Below are 20,234 nucleotides of genomic sequence, written 5' to 3' on the forward strand. Positions count from 1 at the left end.
AAACGAAAGCAAAACTGAGTAAAAAGGAGAGCAAACCAGTATCAGCAAACTATCCCAGAGAGCAACAGCTTTAGGTAGGCTTCTAGGACCCAGAGGAGATGAGTCAATCAGCCTGTTAGGCTCTGTCCACTGGGCCCCTGCATGGGCCAGTGCACGCAGAAGTGGTAGGTGGCAGGCCTTTAAACAGATCAGTCCCTCTCTTCCCATGTGGGAAAACTCTGTACCTCTTAACCCTGTTCTTTCTTTTATCCAAAACCAGCACCTAAACAAATAGAACATGGACACTGATAGCCAATAGCCTGAGGGGGAGAGGGGATCAGAAAAGGAGAAGAAAATGACTAAATCCTGTGGAAAAGGAAGTGCTCCGTGCAAGCACATGACCCATGGGAGGCACAAAAACACTTGGTGCTAAACAAAGAGCTGCCCATGTGTAGGGTGAGTTAGCCGGTAGAGGAAAGCAACAGTTCAGGTGTCCACGTCTTTTGGTCCTCTGCGGTGGGTGACTAGGCAAAGCATTTGCTTATCGGTGGCCTCCTTCCCTGTTCTTCGAGCCCATCCCCCTGAGGCATGTGCCACAGCCTCCAGGGCAGACTTTCCACACTGTGTGGACCAGCAACAGGATGTGAGCCCAACTGACGGGCAGGGCCCCCGGTGAGGACAGAAGCCTTTGGTCCCACCGCTGGCCCACCTCTCCTCCCAGGAATCCATGTTCTGCCCAGAAAGGAGAGTCTCCAGGCAGAGCGAGGAGTTACCTTCAGTCCTGGCTGGGCTGTCTGGTTTCCCACTTCTGCTGAGGTCTCTGAAGATTTCTGGGCTGCTGCCGCCTCCAGTGTCTGGTGAGGTCTCTGGAAGTTTGGTAAAGTTTTCCTGGCTGGCTCACCAGATGTTACACTTGGATGGACCAAAAATAGTCCAGGTTCTTGTGTACAATGAGGAAAGAATTGCCAAGTATACACTTCGTAGTGAGTAGCTATGTTTATGGAAGATAATGGGACGGTAGCAGCAGGAACAGGCAAAAGGAGGATGAAGAGGAACAGCAACCCCCTTGACTCAGGCTTCCAGTATTTAAAGAATGAGACGCCTCTGACTCCAGGTGCCTCCAATTCCTTCTCCCAGTGGTGTTAATGATCTGCTGCCTGGGGCATCACAACCTCCTCAGTTTAAACTCGGGTAATCACTAAGGTGGTGTTGTGTCTACAGTTGAATGAAGGGAAGGGAGTGGCTCCCTCCACTTTTTGTTTCTAACTGTATTACTGTGCTCCCCTTTTAACCACAGAAATACTGAATATTAAACCCTGAAAGCAACCAGCTAAGTGTTAGGATCCAGAAGAATGCTTTTCAAAGCTTGGCTCATTCTTTTGTAACAACAACCCTACATCACTCTCTGGGTTATAAAATGTTTATGTGGAAAACGCACCTCAAGAGTTTAAATCAAAAGTCAGAAGCTTGTTAAGCTTTTTTCCTTTAATCTTAGAACAAAGCGTATTAAAACGCTTAAGAACAGATAACAGATAAAGCTTTGTTCTTGAAGAATTCCCTGGGTGCCTACAGATTTGATACTAAAAATTACCTTAAATTCAAGGTTGGGAAGACTTTTTTCTTGTTTCTGTTAGACCCAGCGAGAGAGAACCAACCAGAGACCGATATTAAATCCACACAGGAGTTTATTACTGGCTGGGGCCTGAGCCGAGCATCAGACTGGAGCACCGACTGGGGGAAGACAAACATGTTTTATACATCTTTGAGGCCAACAGTTTCTAGCCCCTGCTATGGGATAGAACTAGTAAAGCAAGCAAAAGGTACAGAAGCAGAACGTCCTGCTGTTAGAACATTTGTAAAACCATAGTTGATTAACTGTTGTTTCTAAGAGACTCTCTAAGGGGAGAAGGTTTCTAAGCTTCCTCCTTCTGAGTTCATCTAAAGGGCCGGCAGGTGGGTCAAGGAGCAACATGGAGTCTGTCTTGCTAACAAGGGTCCTTCATTCCCCACTGGTTCTCGTAACTTAATCAAATCTTTGATTCCTGTATTTACTCCTTGGATTTTTTTAAAACGTCTTTTAAAATCTTATAATTTTGTCTCAACACCATCAGTTTAACTGCATCAACCCTCTAACATATTTAGTCAGAGTATTTATAATGCAAGGGCCCACTAGCAAAAGCAGAAGTAAGATAACTAAGGGGCCTGCTACAGCAGAAGGTAGGGTAGTTAACCATGGGGACCAGTCAAATAGATTTTGAAACCAATTCTGATCCTTTTGTTGAGCATATTTAGTCTTTAAATTTTCCCTGACCATAGGATATCTCTAATGACACCAGACTGATGAGCATAGAAGCAACAGGTTTCTCCTAGGGCTACACATAACCCTCCTTGTTTTATGAACAGGAGGTCAAGTCTCCTTTGATTTTGCAGGACCATCTCAGCTAGGGAATCAACATGGTTTTTTAATCTGGAGACCGAGTCTTCCAGGTGACCCAAATCTCTGGCTACTTGGTGGTTTAGGGCTTTAAAATTTGTGTCCTGAAGGAGCAGGGAGGAAGTTCCAATAGCCGCTGACCTGGCTATTCCTAATCCCACCAGAATGGGCACTAAAATGGGGGCAGCCCATTTACTCCTATAGTGTTCAGTGGTTAATCCCAGATGTTCACAGCCCCCTTTTCCATTACAATGGAAGACTTGTGGAACAACATGCATGGTGACACAAAATAAAGTGGCAGATTGGGTAGCCAAGACTGATTTGGGAATGTATTTAGTCAAGTCCTCAGTGCAAGCAAACCAAGCATATCAGGACCAGGTCTCCTAGTTTGAAACCGTGGGGCTGGAACGTCGCAAAGGGTTTTTCTCGAGCCTGTTGTATTGTAGCCTGGATCCCTCTCTGAAGAATCTGTAAGGCTTGAAGAGACTGAAGTAAAGAGACACAAGAACTCTCTGTTATCTGTTTAGGGTTTAACTTAGGGAGGAGTCACGGCGGCCTCCCATACAGGATTTCAAAAGGGGTAAACTTGTCACATATGGGGTACCTCTAACTCTTAACAAGGCTAGAGGAAGCAGATCGGGCCACCTACTGCCAGCTTCTAGAACATATTTAGTCAGGGGTTCTTTCAGGGTCCTATTCATTCTTTCCACTTGCCCTGAACTCTGTGGGTGATAGGCACAGTGTAACTTCCAATCGATACGTAGTGCCCTTGCCAACAATTTGGATATCCGTGCCGTGAAGGCAGGCCCATTGTCAGACCCCAGGTAATGAGCGATGCCAAATCGGGGAACTATCTCCTGGAGCAAAACCTTAGTCACTATGTTGGCTGATTCTCCATGAGTGGGGAAAGCTTCTATCCAGCCTGAGTAGGTGTCAACCAATACCAGTAAATATTTGAACCTCTTGTTGGTTTTTATTTCGGTGAAATCAAGTTCCCAATGTTCCCCTGGCTCTCTTCCCCGCAGTCGATTACCTTTGTTCCTTGGTCTTGCCTTGGAGTTTACCTGCGCACACACCTGACATCTGGAACTGATGTCCTGGACCATAGAGGTCAGTCCTCGGATTGAAAACTTAGAGCTCATTAGTCTTTTTAACTTTGATTTTCCCAGGTGAGTTAAGTGATGGAACTGATGAACAAGTTGTCGCCCCAGGGCTCGGGGGAGACAAATTTGTTTGTCCCTTTTCATCAGCCTGAGTCCAGTTTTGTACCCCCTCGCTTTTGGTTTGTTTCTTTTTTCCTCTTCCAGGGTATATGTGGGTCTTCCTGGCAGGTAGCCAAAGGGCCGGATGGGCACAATGTCTATCGGCCCCACTGGTTCTCTGGCCGCTCCTCGGGCCGCAGCATCGGCCTCTCAGTTCCCGCGGGCCTCGAAGCTGTCTCTCTTTTGGTGGCTTTTGTAATGAATAATGGCTGCCAGAGTCCAGCTCCAGCGGGTTCAGGTCCTGAGAGGAGGTGTGGAGTCGGTGACGAGAGAATGAGACAGACCCTGAGTGGAGGGTGGGCAGCTCCGCTTGCCCGTCTGAGTTATACGGAAATCACTTTGCTTATATACGCTTTGATTACACAAGGCTTTGGTAAGCGGTGGGTCCATGCACAGTGTGTTTTCATACAGAGTTGAAGAAAAGCTGGTATCATCTAAGAAACTATTTTAGACCACCCAGTTCTAAATACTCTTCCAGGTGCTACGTGAACTCTTGCTAACTTATCAGATTTGCATTTGAGGAACAGGAAGCATTTTAGCAAGGTCAGGCTACCTCATTAGGCCAAGTTTCTCATTGTTGTGTGCCCTGCGGTTACATAGGTGTTGGCCAAAACTGTGTCATTCATTGGTTGATGTCCCAATGTCCCGTTGTGCAGTCGGGGCCTATGGATGTCACGTCCCCACTGCTCATGGAGGTAGGAGCGAGGGGCTTTTCCGTAACTGGACTTACAATTTCTTCCTGCAATCCTGGCCTAGTGACCATTTCCGAAGTACTGACTTTTATCCTCTCAGTGATTTCCTGGGGAGCAGGAAATCAAGCACCAAGGGAATCACTGCCGCGGAAAGCAAAAGCAAAAGATGGAGTCGTGGTTTCAGCCATAGTCTCGGTTTCACTGGAGCTGGGTCAAGCAGCGAGATTGTGACCATGGCCTGCGCCAAATGGCCAACGCCCTGGGTTCCCAAATTGTCTCCAATAAGGCCAAAATTTTTTTTTTTTTGATAGTTTTTCCTTCTGGTGTCAATAGCCCTCTCTGCCTGTAGATGTCGCCATGCACATGGGCAGTGGCGAATGCATACCGGCTGTCAGTGTAGATGTTTACAGGCTTGTCTGGACCTAACCTTAGGGCTTGAGTTAAGGCTATTAGTTCAGCCCTCTGTGCCAATGCCCCCCAGCTTAATGCCTGTGCCCAGTGCACCTGTCCTCCTGGACTGACTACGGCTGCCCTCACATACCTGACTCTGTCTTCCACAAAGCTGTTTCCATTGGTGAAGAAGGTCTCATCTGGGCTTTGCAGGGGAACATCAGTCAGGTCTGGGCAGTTGGTGGTGGAAGTTGTCAGAGTGTCCAGACAGTCATGGAGGGGTGCGCATGAGTCAGAGTGCGGGAGTAAGGTGGCTGGATTAAGGGCCGTTTCTCGGGCGAATTTGATGTGTGGCACATCCAGCAACAGGGCCTGGTACTGAGTCAGGTGGGCATTGGAGAGCCATCGTTCTGGGGCTCCTCTCAGCAACGTCTCCACTGCATGGAGTGCGGTGATGACCAGGTCCTGTCCCAGGCTGAGCTTATCTGCCTCCTGGACCAGGAGGGTGGTGGCTGCAACTGCCCTCAAACAGGTAGGCCATCTACTTGCCACAGGATCACGTCTTTTAGACAGTAGGCCACAGGTCTGTTCCAAGGCCCCAATGCCTGGGCTAGCACTCCTTTGGCTGTGCCCCCTCGTTCAGCCACAGACAACTGAAAGGGCTTGGTGACATCAGGTAGGGCCAGGGCTGGTGCTGACACTAAGGCTCTCTTTAAAGCCAAAAAGGCGCTTTCTCCTTTTCTGTCCAGAGGGACTGTCTCTCATGCCTAGAGTGCAGCAATAGTGACTTCCCCCAGTTTCTTGGCTAGGACTTCCTTGGGAGCGTGTCATGGTTATCATAAACTTTCTGGGCTATGATAAGGAGTTTAGTCCTATTCTTTCCCTCAAATCCCTCCAATTTCTGTAATTTCTTTCTAATGTCTGGGGCCGACTGGGAAACAAAGGCCAAATTTAAAGCTGCTGCTTTTTCGGGAGCCTCTGGGTCAATAGGAGTGAAAACTCTATAGGCTTCCAAGAGTCTCTCTAAAAATGCAGCCGGAGACTCCATTTTTCCCTGGCAAACCTCACTTACCTTACTCAACTTAGTGGGCTTTCTGGCAGCTGCCTGGAGTCCCCCTAATAAGTGCTGGTGGTAGGTCCCCAGCCTCCTCCTACCATCATCATCATCATCATTGGGGTCCCATTCAGGGCACCGCAACAGAACTGCAACCTCAGCCCTGGCCGAATACCCCGGGGTTCTGGGAGTGACGCCGGGGTTTGGCCCCAGGGCCTCTTTGACTGCCTGTTGATAAATTCGGTCCCGCTCCTCCGTGGTGAACAGGATCTGTAAAAGCTGCTGGCAATCATCCCAAGTTGGCTGATAGGTATGAAAAACAGACTCAAGAAGAGAGATTAATGCCTGAGGTTTTTCAGAGAAGGGGGAATTTTGATGTTTTTAATTGTAAAGATCACTAGTTGTAAAAGGGACATAAATCAATCCTCCCTGGGGCTCTGTTTGTTTTAAAGGAAAAAGGGAGGAGGAAGATGGGGCTGATGGACCATAATCCTGTCCTGATCGAGTGCCAAAGGTCGATCCAGACCTTTGGGGCCCCGACTCCCACGACCACATTCCAAACCTTGCAAGCAATGTGCATAGAATAAGTTCCCACTGGGGGCCAGTTGACTCCGAAACTGGGTCATTCTAATTGACACAGGGTTTGTAATTTGCCTTTAGAAAATTTCATGCCATATTTATCTTCCCTGTCTGTGGAATAAATTTTTTTGAAGTTATTCAAACACAATCAAGTGGAGTTCCTTCTGTGGACTGCGAGGAACCCACAATTTTAGCCTGTGAAAATGCAAAAGGCACACAGAGCAAGCAGACAGACAATAATAAACAGACAAAGACAAACTTTGGCTACATAAACCTCTGGGGCCGAATGGATTTGGACCCCACCCAGGGAGTCGCTCTTCTGAGGACTCCAACCCAGTTGAGCCTGTGAATGGATTCGGACCCCACCCAGGGAGTTGCTCTTCTGAGGACTCCAACCCAGTTGAGCCTGTTCACCGGTCGTGAAGAGGCTCTAGGTAGGAGGAACCTGCGCCACGTCTGGCTTCCTCCCACCTTCCACAGTGCACTAAGAATCGTTTGATTCTTCCCTCTAGAGGCTTCCCCAATAAACTCCTGTGGGTCAGTTGATTGGCGAAAGGGCCCAACTGGGACGGGCCTACTGGGAGCCCCGGAATACCATCAGGGCAGCCTCTCCTTCTGCAGACCGGTGTCCAGAGGGGCCAATCACCGCCCATGTCCGATCCTGGTCTCTCCTAAAAAGAAACAATGGCTCCAAGATAATAAGCTCCAGAGCAGCTGGCTATCTCTCTGGGGCCTCCAAGAATGTTAGACCCAGCGAGAGAACCAACCAGAGACCGATATTAAATCCACACAGGAGTTTATTACCAGCCGGGACCAGAGCCGAGCATCGGACTCGAGCCCCGACTGGGGGTTGACAAACATGTTTTATACACCTTTGAGGCCAACAGTTTCTAGGCCCCCCTATGGGATAGAACTAGTAAAGCAAGCGAAAGGTACAGAAGGGGAACGTCCTGCTGTTAGAACATTTGTAAAACAATAGTTGATTAATTGTTATTTCTAAAGGGACTTTCTAAGGGGAGGAGGTTTTTAAGCTTCCTCCTTCTGAGTTCATCTAAAGGCCAGGCAGGTGGGTCAAGCAGCAATATGGAGTCTATCTTGCTAACAAGGGTCCTTCAGTTTCCATATCAGCCTCTTCTTTACCAAGCACCTGAAGATAGTATGATGAGAAATGCAAACTAAGAAAGTGAGAGTAACTGGTATTTCAAAAGCAATATCTCTGTTTCAGATTCTCAATTTTTTTTTTTTTTTGTGGTACTGGGAATCAAACTTGGGACCTTGCATTTGCAAGGCAGGTGGCAGAACCACTGGGGTAAATCCCCAGTCCCAAATTCTCAATTTTTATAAAATGTTACATTATGACGCATTAACATGGCCTCATAAATACTTGACAGTGAACCAGAAAGTAATTCTCCAAAACAATTGAGGAAACCTGTAGAAAATCCTCTTCTGACCTCATTTAATGTGTACTATTTTATACATTCCAGTATCTATCAAAAATTTCAAACACCCAAGTAAGAGCTTTTATAAGACTGTGATATCCCTTAGGGGAGTTTGTACAAATGTAGAAGATGGCCCCATGTCTTTGTTGCAATATCATGTCAATTATTTTCAATAATTACAACTTTGTAGTTTTGTAATACTAACGCACTAGTTTTGCCTAGTTTCTTACAAATAATAAGTTAATTTATTATATAAATAATAAGTTAGTTTATTGCTAACTGTTCCTAGGTTGGTAAATGCAATGGTCAGCTCCCTGTCCTCACCTTGGATAAGCACCCAGCTGCCTGTAATGCTGGCCATCTTGCCACATCCTGTTGCCTTTGGCTTGCAGAACACACACTCTGCTGCTCTTCTTCCAACCTGTGGACTTCCTTTGCAGGCACCTCCATGTCTTCATCTCTTAATGCCAGAGCACCCTGGGGTTCAGGACTCAGTCCTTCTCTCTTCTCCACTTACATTCACTCCTTCCACAGAATCTCATGACTTTAAGTATGTATTATGTGTATGCCAAGGACTCCCAACCAGGCCAGACTCATGGGCCTGCAGCTTGTGTGTTCAAAAAGCCCTGCCCTCAGAAAAGCCTTACACGTGGTTTAATGCTCTGCTGTCACTGTCTTGAAATTCTCAATTTTTTTTAACAAGCTACCCTTATTTTCAGTTCTCTTTGACACCTGAAAATTATATGTAGCCTTCTTCCACACGTATGTGTGATGATACTAGTCTTCTCTCCAGACTTGAATACCTAACTACCCACTCCACATCTCAACTTGAATGTCTACAAGACACCTGAAACTCAACAAAGCCAAATCAAGCTCTGAAATTTCCCTCCCATCCTGCTCTGCCTCTAGGTCCCCCATCTCAGTTGGTAACATTGTGCTTGCAGTTGTTCACACTTTGTCACTCTGGTGATGCCTTTGACCCTGCTGCACTCTACCGTGAATGTGCCCGCCAATCATATTGGCTCTATCTTGAAGACAAACTCAGAAGCCAACTACTTCTCACCATGCTCACGGCCGCCGTCCTGGTCTGAGCCCACATTGTCTCTCCGGCTCCCTGCGGTCACTCCATGTCCTTTGTGTGCTTACACCCTTGCTCCTTGCAGTTTATTGTTGGTACAGGAGCCATGGTAGCTCCTTAATGCAGAAGCCACATTGTGCCTTCCTCTGATCAAGCTTCTCCAAGTGTCTGGCTGCCCATGTTACTCAGAATGAAGGCCACAGTCCTTGCCCAAAAGCCCCCAAGTTTCTGAAGAATCTTGTTCTCCCTTTACCACCATCCCACCAACTCTCTGGCCTCCTCTCCTGCTCTTCCGCTCACGCGCTCCACTCAGTCACCCTGGATTTCTTGTTTCCCATGGAAATGCCAGGCTTGATGTCTCCTGGGATCCTGGCACAGGCTCGTGTCTCTCCCTGCCCTCTTCATGGTAACTCCACTGCTTCCTGCAGGTCTTCCCAAGTTCTCACTACTTGTCCAGAACTGCTTGCAACCCCCACCCCAGGCTTCGAGCACTTCATCACGCACTGTGTATAAGTTCTTTCTGTTAGGGTCATCATCTTCTAATTTAATAAGTTCATATATAATTCAATATTTCAATCCATAAATAAAAATATATGCATGTATATGTATCATAGATACAGGTTGTTTTGAAGTGTGTGTGTATATATATATATATATATATATATATATGTGCACATAAGTATGCAAATATAATGGAATAGCTAAACAGTTAATTCTTAGTTTTGTTTTGTTTTGGTACCGGGGATCGAACTCAGGACCTTATGCTTGTGAAGCAGGTGGCAAAACCACTGAGCTAAATCCCTGGCCCTAAACAGTTAATTCTTGTATCCACTGCCTCATGTATTTATCATTTTGAAGGTTGAAAACACTTAAAATCTATTCTCTTAGCAATTTCCAAGGCCCATTTGCTATGATTTGGATATGGTTTGAGTGCATCCCCCAAAAATTCATCTGTTGAAATTTAAGCCCAACTGTACAGTATTGGGAGTGTGGAAACTTAATGTAACCATGGTGTTTAGAGCAGAACCTTTGGGAGGTGATCAGGATGCAGTAAGGTCTCAGGGTAGAACCCCATGATTGAATATGGAAGGTTTGTGAGGAGAGAGAGCCCCTAGAGGACACACACACATGGACACACCGTTCCTTGGCTCTTGCCGTGTGACGGCTTGTGCTATACTGGGACTCTGCCACCAAGAAGGCCATTACCAGTTGCAGGCTCTTGAGTCTCCAGAACAATGAGCTAAATAAACCTCTTCTCTTTATAAAGTTATCCAGCCTCAGGTCTCTCGTTGCAGTAACACAGCACGGACTAATACTGCACTGCTATATATTACAGTCAGCATGTTGTCCAGTGGAGCTCTTGAACTTATTCCTCCTGTCTTACTAAAGTGTCTGCTGACCAACATCTCTCTAAGCTTCCCGTGCCACCCCCAGGTCCTGGAAACACCATTCTGTGTTCTACAAGTTCAACGCTTGTGGATTCCACATAGAAGTGAGATGATGTAGTATTTTCCTTTTTTTCTGACTCATTTTTCTTAGCATAATGTCCCCCAGGTTCGCCTATGTCATTGTAAATGATAAGATATATATAGTTTATGGTTCATTTTCTCCTTCTATGATATAAGCTCCACATAAACAGAGATATTTATAAGAACAGCACTTGGCGCACAAGAAGCAATCAATTAATATTTGCTATTAAATGAACAAGGTATTAAAAAATAAATGAACAAGGTATAGTACAATCTATATTTATTTTGAAAAAATTTTAAGTGTGGCATTTAATCAATGCATTTTTTAAATTGTTCAGTCTTTGTATAAAGGCCAAAAGGTTCAGCTTAAATTCATTTCCCAATATTAGTACAATAAAGGATATGAATTTTTCTTTAAATTTTCTTTATTAAGGGCTGGGGATGTAGTTCAGTGAGTGGCAAAGTGCTTACCTAGTATTGCAGGGTCCTGAACTAGATCCCCAGAAGCACAATAAATAAATAGTTTTATTCAATTGTTCACTATTTGTAAAACGCTATTCTCAACTATTCATCATTTAGGTAAATGGTATCACTCTCAATGAGAATGTGGTGAGAATGAGCAGATCTATAACAGAGCACTATAAAGTAGGATATTCAAAGACTATATGTTACAACAATGCTGATTTAGGAGGATTTAGAAAAAGGCAAATTTAGTAATTTTGAAGTAATTAATATAACATAACCTCTTCGAGTTCTAACTGCAGGCAATCTCCTTAGAAGTTTGTAGATAGAGTTTTACTGAGGCCTGTTAACAACTTTTGCTGGTGAATAATAGTTGCTTATATTTGATGTAAATGAAAAAGATATTGCTTTTCCCAGTCTTAACACTTGCCCTATTTTTGTTTGGAGGAGGTGGGAGTGGAGATACTAAATATTCCCCATTATTTAAAATAATTTTGTAGTTATCTGTTTCAGTGTTTTCAAAAAGCTATTGAAAATAGTGGCATGATTATGCCTAATGCCACATGAGGGATGCAAATGAGCAAAGAACACTCCAGGGGTCTAAAAATCTAACCCAAGCTGCAGCCTGCAGCAGGCCCAGGAGTCTGTCCAGGCGGGCAGAAGGACACGCCAGAGCCACAGGGTCAGTATGGGGTATAGGGCTGCTTGCAGTCTAACACGGTTTCAAAAACAGTATCAAGAATTCATGTTGTTGAGAATGAAAACTTACTAAGAAAGCTTAGCAGATTTAAGGTCATTCCCTCTGGAGAGAAAGAACTGCAGTTCTCAAATAGAAGATCCTTTCATGTAGCATTTTACGACTTACACGTTGTTTCCATATATGTTACCATTTTGATCAGGACTGAGCTTTCACCAGACAGGTTAGATTATAAAATGAAACAGTTTCTCAATGTTAAATGAGACTTTAAAACCTTTCTATTTAATGATTTTTCTTCAATAGGCGTAGATTTCAGATACATTGGATATCGAAATTATTATCATGATATAAGGACTACTACATTGTGTTACATACATACATACTGGTCCCCAGTTTTAGATCAAAGGAGGATGAAACAAAGCTCACTGGCTGTGCCATGGCTGAGCGCCATCTGTCCCCCAAGAATGTCCCCAGCTCAGCTTTGTCCTATGCCCAGAGCTGCTCTAGCTTCTGGGTCTTTCGTCTTACTAACCCAAGAATCAACATGACTGAAAGGAATATTTCCCCTTGTAAAACTTTCTGTTTTCTATATATTCAAGGACCTCATGATCCAACAGAGGGAAACAGATAAATACATAATTTCAGTGAAGTACTGGATTGAGGTTATTGTCATAGAGTCTGCACAGCCTACTGAACGGATGAACCCATAGTTTCCTTGGGGTGGGTTCAGAGATAATTTTTGAAAAACACTGCACCTGTCGTGATTTGAATCTTACATGTTTCTGGAAGGCCCTGTGCTGATGGCTCGGGTGCCAACCTGGTGCAGTTTTGGAAGAGGAGGGCATTTGGGGAACAAGGCCTAGTGGAGGAAGTTAGATCACCGGCCCTTCCTCTCCTCTCTCTCTCTTTCTCCTTTCCACACTGCTGAGGTGGGCAGGTGTCTTCTGCCACGCATCTCCCTCATGTACCGCCTCACCACAGGCCCAAAAGCAACAGAGCAGACCACGAGATGAAATAAACCTTTCCTCCATATAAGTTGATTTTTCTCAGTGTTATTGTCACAGTGACAGAAAGTTAACGAATACAGCAGCTATTTAACAAACCAGTGTATTTGGAGGTGGGAAGAGGGCATACATGAATGGCGAGTGAGTACTAAAGGTCACGGGATTTATTTTTGATGTGATGAGAATGTTCTAAAATTGAATGTGGTGGTGACTGCACAAGTCTGTATACTAAGAATTACTAAATTATAGACTTTTAATGAGTGAACTGTATGATACTTGAATTATATCTAAACATAGCTGCTTTTTAAAAAGTCACCATAGGACTAGAAGATACGGATAATACTAGAATTGAGTACTGAATTCAATAATCACTGAAATACTAGTATTTTTTAAAGATTTTTAACTCATAAAATAAAATCTAAGGCTAAGTACTAGGTACATTGTAAATAAAATATTAAACATTAAGTAAAATTTGAAAACTCTAAAAATTTAAAGATTATATGTAAATCATCAGTCTAGTGTCAGTTGTTGGCAGATAAAATTAAAGATGTAGTACAAACAAGGCGAAGATGAATACTACCGAGAGTCAAGAAAATGTGATTATCTATTTGAAAGCAAGGAGACCGAGGCGTGGTGGTGCCAGCCTGTGAATCCAGCACCCCAGGAAGCTGAGGCAAGAGGACCTCAAGTTTGAGGCCAGCCTGGGCAGCCTCGTGACTTGGCAAGATCCTGTCTCAAGAAAAGAAAAGAGAAAAGAAAAGAAAAGAAAAGAAAGGGCTGAGATGTAGCTCCGTGCGAAGGCCCTGGATGCAATCCCTAGTACTACAAGCAAACGTGCAGGTGAAATACATGATCTTCTCAGAGAGCTTTTCCTCCAGTGTATCGGTCATTCTTAGAGAGCTAGCTTATTTTTGTACCTTTTCCAGCTGTCGAAAGAGCCATTTCTAGTTCCGCAGTCCTAGGGAGGGAGCCCAGCAGAGGCTGGCGGGGAGGACGCGGGTGGCCTGCGCAGGGCCAGCCTCAGGCTGGACACGGGGCCTGCGGGGTCCACCACACCACCGCAATCGGAGCCGCCTGTGTTCCTTGTCTTCCTTCAGGTTTCTTTAAAACACAGTTTTTTAAACCCCTGAAGCGAGGACTTGAGTGGGGAGGGGTTAAAAAAATGTTTATTACAGTATAATACAAGTAGATATTAATAAAGAAAATATAAAAGCTGTTAATAACAAAAATATTAGAGAATAACAATGGTACATGTGTATCATGATGCTAGAAATTTATTTCCATTTGCTAATCTCTCAGCTCATTTCCTGATAATGCTATACTTTTTTGCATAAAGCATTTTAAGTATTGACAAAGTATCTCACATTCTGTATAATCTTGAACAATTTCTTCCTATTTCATAATGTATATTATTCCTTTTGGTCCTTATTTTCACTTTCAGTTTCTCACACCAGAGAGACAATGAGATGTTTACACATGAGTGTCCGATTTATTTCACGTAAGAGTATGGCCTCAAGGCGCATCCATTTACCTAGAAACGTCTCAAGTTCACCCTTTATGGCTGAGTAGTACTCCGTTGTATTTAAAAGCCCACATCTTTATCCAGCCTCCACTTGACGGGCGGTTGGGCTGTTTCCAAGCTTTAGCTATTGCGAGCTGTGCCGCTAGGAACAGGGGTGCACAAATCGCTGTGGGCTGATGCTTTTAATTGCTCAAGGAAGGCACCCAGCAGGGGAATCGCCGGGGGGAGGGGACCAGAGGAGGAAATGCAGACTGTGCCCCGAGGAAGGAGAAGAGTGGGTTTCCGCCGTGGGTGCCGGGCTCGGCCTGCTGAAGACGCACCCTGACAAGCGTCCGGCTGCGGCTGCGGGCGGGAGGTGGGGCAGGCCACCCGGACAGTGACCACAACGCTCCGCGTCCCACCTGACTGCCGAGCAAGCTCCAGAGGAAGAACACCTCCAGCAAGGAAGAAAAGCAGGAAAAGAAAACCTCTGGCTCAGCGCAGGGCTGCAGCCCTCTCACCCCTGCGTGCTGGCCCCCTTTTAAAACTGGGCCAACAAATGTGCAGCGCGCTGGTGGTCCTGGAGAACCACAGGGAGGTCTTCCCTGTCCCTGAGGCTTCCTGACGTTCCCTGGCGGCCAGCAGCAGGCAGGTGGGGGCCCGGGCGCTGGGAGAGGTGAGACAGCCGACCCAGGCCCAGGGCGTGGGGTTGATGGCCTTGAAGGGCGAGGCCGGTGTGAGGCAGGGAAGTCCCTCTAAGATGAAGGAGAGGTGTGCGAGAATGTTGGGCAAGTAAGGGAGGTGGAGACAATCCTAACCAGCGCGGTTCAGTGCACAGTGGGACTGTCCAGGTGAAGGTCGCACGGAGGTCGAGCGGGCTGCACTGTGCAGGCCCCAGGCTCAGCCCTCCTGAGCCAGCGCAGACCCCGTGTGCGGGTTCACAGGGTGCGTCCCATCCCGGGAGGAGGCCTTCCTGCCGGTCACCCACTCCCGCCCCACCGTGGAAGGAGAAGGGAGAGAGGTCCTCCGTGGGTCCTTGCCTCTGAAATCTCAGGTTGTGCTGTTGGCCAGCCCCTTTCTTTTGCAAGAGCCTCTTAAAGCCATGAATTATCTCCGCATCATTCATCCTTGTGACCGAAATAGTCCAAAGTTATGGCAGATAAATGCTTGTGGCATAAATGACAGGGTGGATTCTAAAGCTTCAAGGTTTATCAGACTTAGTTTATGCTTGCTTGCTCCTTCAAAATTAAAAAAATTATGAAAAAGTAGGAAAAAATTTAATAACTAGGAAAGAGTGTTTTTGTTTTATTAATAGGGAGGAAAAGAGTAATAACAAGTTAGCCTGAAAGCCCAACGATTTAAGACTTTCAAACACAACTTTCCATTTATAAGAAAGTAATTTTAAGTTTTTATTTATTTTTTGGTACTAGGGATTGAACCCAGGGCCTTTGCATGAGCTACACTCCTAGGTCTGTTTTACTTTTTGTTTTGAGGCAGTCTCATTAAGCTGCCAAGTTGCCCAGCTGGGCTCGAACATGAGATTCTCCTGCCTCAGTCTCCAGAGTGCTGGGATCACAGGCATGCACCACCACACCTGACCGATTTAATTTTTTAAACATTTGTTTGATATAAACAATTATTTCTACCCCATACTGTTTCATGAGGATTTGAAATTGCAGTGTTTATAGAAAAAATACAATTACATAAGGCTCTGATTTAAAGTTGTTCTATTTACAATGAGGTGGGGGGACGGGCTGTTCCCAAAACTACAGAATAAATATGGCATATCATCTAGAAGCAACAGTGTTGCAATGATTTTGCATGGGAGTGGGCGAAGAAGGAAGAGCGGAGAGGCAGATTAATGATTATTCTCTAAAGAAAGCATAGCATAGAGGCTGTGAGGGTTTATTTTATATGTCAACTTCACTAGGCACAGGGAGTCCAGATATTTGGTCAAATGTTTTTGTGGATGTATCTGTGACGGCGTTTCTGAATGATATTAACATTTAAATCAGTAGGAGTAGCGCTGATTCCCTGCTGGGAGTGCTGCGCTATAGATCAGTATGGCCAGGCCTAACTTTCCTCCTCCCCTGCAGATTAAGCAGGGCCCGGGGTGGAATGAGGAACACGCATCTTATGCTTCTAAGACATACATTGTGTGGATCTGAATCGGTTTCTGTCTAGAGTACTGGTTTTCAAATTATAGATTTTGAACAAATCGAGAGCTATCAAATCAATGTAGTGGGCTTTAACCAGCTAAACAACAGGAAGCGAAACAGAAAGAATTAGCTTGTATCACAAACTTCTTGGTAAGAATTGTTTTAGGGAAAATGTTTTTTGCAGTCCTGGAGACTGGAACTTCTGACTTAGCTATATTTATATATTTTGATAGATCAGATTATTTAGAAGTATTCACTCTCTTCACCTCCACAGGTGGAGAATCCTTTTCTCCCCTGACTTTGGACTTGCCAGATGACCATATAACGGATGGGATGTTAGCAGATGTCATGCTATCGAAGGCTTGAGAGATATTTGTGCCCTGTGCTTACTCATGCTCAGGCAAGCTAGCAGACGTCAGTAACAGGAGAGATAGGTGGAGTCGAGCCACTGAGACCAAGCCACCCAGCCAGGCTCAGCCTGTCAGCCAGCGACCTGGCACCCACAGGCACATGAGCAAGCCCACCAGGACCAGGGTGCCACCCGCGGAGTGCAGCCACGGCTCAGCAGCCCCCATTAGCCCACAGCAATGGAGAGAAACAGACCCTTATTCTGGACTGTCCATGAGGTGTTCTGTTTCATTACATAGAAAGAGCTGGCTGAGGCATGCTTCGTTCTGCATGTCCACACCGGCTTGGCAGCATAATGTGCATTGCAGTTACAGAAGGTTTGAGAGCAGCTAGTCTAGAAAAGCTTCATGTTTCTGCTTTGCTTCTCCGTGTGCAATGAAGCTAAAGGGAGTTGCTGCCTGACGTGGAGAAGCAGGTGCGCAGAAGGATGACGGAGCTGTGAGGTAGAAAGGGGCTGGGCTGCAGGAGAGGGCTGAGGAGGCAGCCAGCAACTTGATGGCAGCAAACCCTACTTTAGACCCCAAGGTCCTTGAAACTGACTGCATCCTGCAGCGTTTTGATTCCCTGAGCCATCGTACTACCTGGCAATAAATTCTTTGCTTCTCTCAAATTATGACCAAAAAGTTTCGCATATTCCAGCCTAAGAGGCAAGTTAACTAACCTAATAGTACTTGTAAATAGTACCAAGCTCTGATCTTCACGTTGGCATATATTAATTCTACTTATAACCCATCTCCTTGCAGAATTTCTAGCTTAAAGAGTATATTAAGCATTATGCCGTCAGCTGCCCTTGCTGGAGAGTGGTGGCCCTGGGGAGCCCGTTTGGGGTCCTGGCCATTCCCTCCCTGCTGCCCGGCTGCCAGAGGTTCTCCCTCTCGCTGTTGAAGATCAGCCACGCATCTATGTCGTTCGCAGGGCCACCACTTATTACGTAGCAGATCGGCGCTATGACATGCTGCCCTCTGTCCTCAGTGCTGACCTTTGTTCCCTCCTGGGAGGCATCGACAGGTATGCTGTGAGCGTCACGTGAGAACTGGATAAAGCCTCTTAGGAAATTAAGAAGGTGTGGTACGGCAGAACCATTATTCGCTCAGTTTACAAACTGTTCTACGAAGCGGCTCAGGAGCTCCTGCACGGAAACTTTGGCATCGCTGATGAGATCCCAGAATTCAAAAACTCGGATGAGAAGGGCAGATAAGCCAGGCTGGAGGAGTTGGCGTGGGCCATCGGGAAGCTGGCAGACAGCGCTCGCCATGTCCGGGCAAGGCGCGACCGCTGCGGGGGCCCTGGAGCTGGAAGGCGTGGAGATTCGAGTCCAGCTCGATGATAAAAAGAACATCCACGACCTCATCCCCAAGCAGCCCCTGGAGGCGCACGAGACGGTGGCCGAGTGCATGATCCTGCCCAAGCACTTGGGTGGCCCGGAAGATCTGGGAGAGCTTCCCCCACCAGGCCCTGCTGCGCCAGCACCCGCCGCCCCACCAGGAGTTCTTCGCGGAGCTCTGCGAGTGCGCCAGGGCCAAGGGCTTCTGCGTCGACACCCACTCCAGTAAGACCCTGGCTGATTCTCTGGATAAGGCAGAGGAGCCCAGCGACCCCATCGTGAACCAGCTGCTGCGCTCCGTGGCTACCCAGGCCGTGTCCAACGCGCTCTATTTCTCTACTGGGTCCTGCGCAGAGAAAGAGTTCCATCGTTACAGTCTTGCGTTAGATAAATACACCCACTTTACTTCTCCAATAAGAAGATACTCGGATATTGTAGTACACCGACCGTTAATGGCAGCCATTTCAAAAGATAAGAAAATGGAAATTAAAATTTATTAAGCAACAAAGATCTTGAGGAATTGTGCAGACGTATCAACAACAGAAACCGAGCAGCACAGCATTCTCAGAAGCAGTCTACTGAGCTCTTCCAGTGCATGTACTTTAAAGACAAAGACCCTGACACCGAGGAGCGCTGCATATCTGACGGAGTTATTTACTCAATTAGGACAAACGGTGTGCTTGTTTTTATACCAAGGTTTGGTATTAACGATGCTGCTTATCTAAAAAATAAAGATGGTTTAGTGATGTGCTGTGGCCCTGACAGCCGCTTGTAATGGAAAACAGGGTCCCTACAGCGATTTCAGGACAAAATCACCTCCACCACGACGGGAGGGGAGTCGCTCACACTCCACCTGTTCGACCATGTCGCGGTCAGGATATCCGTGCAGGCCTCACGCTGCCATGCAGACACAATCGGACTTGAGATCATCAGCAGCAAACCTTACAGGGTACAGAGCGCAGAGCTGTCCCACCTGAGCCTGCTCGTGCTGAAGAGTGAGTTGGTGAGGGACGTCACCAGGTGCACGGAGGAGGCCCAGCTGGCCCAGGAAGGGCAGGTGGATGCCATCCGGGAGGAGTATCAAGAGTACCGCCAGACGAAGGGCCGGAGCCTGCACGCGCTTCTAGAGGAGACCAGGGACCTGGCACTCCTGGACTTCTCAGGGGACTATGGCATATGAAATCATCTTGCTTCATTAAAAGAGTTTTGTCATGGTATTTTACCAAACTTCATGGCAAATCTCAGGTCACTTGGTGCTCTTAACTGATCAGGATCCAGTAGGTATTTCATGTGTACAGTATTCTCTCCTGGTTCGCCGACTGCTTTAAATACAGAACGAGGCCACTGTAGCTGCCGAAGTTTCAGCACTGAGAGGACAGGGAACAGTGCTCTGTAAGGTCACTTGCTGGCCTCTTTTTAATAAACCCACAATTTAAAAAAAAAAAACAAAAAAAAGAGTATATGAAAATTAATTTTGTAAGCAAAAGTAAGAATTTCCCCCCACAATTTAAACTCATACTGTCCTACACCACTTAATACTATTGCATCTCAGTCTAAGCAGTACTGGGTGCTTCAGGGAGGTTTCAAGTATCTTACGATTAAAAGGCTTAATTTCCAAAATGCAATTCATGGCTCTGAAGTCATCATTTCTCATAACTCCATTAGTGACTCCCATTAGCTTTCTATTTTCCGGTTTTGGTACTCCATCCAGGAGGACCACCCTCTGGGCGAGAGGCCACAGTAGTTGGGGCTGTGGGAGGAGACGCCAAGTAAGGACCAAGGGACGGAGCAGGTGAAGGCTGAGCAGGCTGTCCCACAGGAGGATGCAGTCGGGCTTCTGAGCAGCATTAAACACGCCGTGCCTGGGTCAGTGACACCGGGTGAGTGCTCAGCAGGGAAGCAGTGGCAACCAACAGAATGAAGACTGCAGCCATTCGGAACAGTAAGAGGACAGTCTCCGCCCTCCTCCTCCTCCGGGAATGACACCAGCATCAGAGCAGGAGGACCTGGCATGTATTTCAAGCCACAAATCTGGCCTATGCCAAATAGAATCATGTTGTCCTGATAACCAAGAGTAATGGAGTACGACCGGGCTGTAGCTAATGAGTCCATTCCAGGCCACCAGCACAGTGGGCAACGGGTTTGGTTTTTAATTAAAAAAAAAAAATTGCCCAGTAATGGGGTTTGAACTCAGAGCCTTCACACTGAGTTACATCCCTAGCCCTTTTTAATTTCTTTGAGGCAGGGTCTCACTAAGTCTCTGAGTTGCCTCAGCTGGGATTATAGGCTTGCTTGTCTTGCTT

At 46.2% G+C, this 20,234-nt stretch overlaps 1 pseudogene; it reads left to right on the forward strand.

Moving 5' to 3' along the window:
- Window positions 1-706: 706 nt before the first annotated feature.
- LOC101703918 (DIS3-like exonuclease 1 pseudogene) lies at window positions 707-19,852 on the forward strand (annotated as a pseudogene).
- The last annotated feature ends 382 nt before the right edge of the window (window positions 19,853-20,234 follow it).

The sequence above is a fragment of the Heterocephalus glaber genome, unplaced genomic scaffold, assembly GCF_053883595.1.
Source record: "Heterocephalus glaber isolate CG9 unplaced genomic scaffold, H.glaber_assembly_v1.0 deba00001600, whole genome shotgun sequence".
NCBI classification, from domain to species: domain Eukaryota; kingdom Metazoa; phylum Chordata; class Mammalia; order Rodentia; family Bathyergidae; genus Heterocephalus; species Heterocephalus glaber.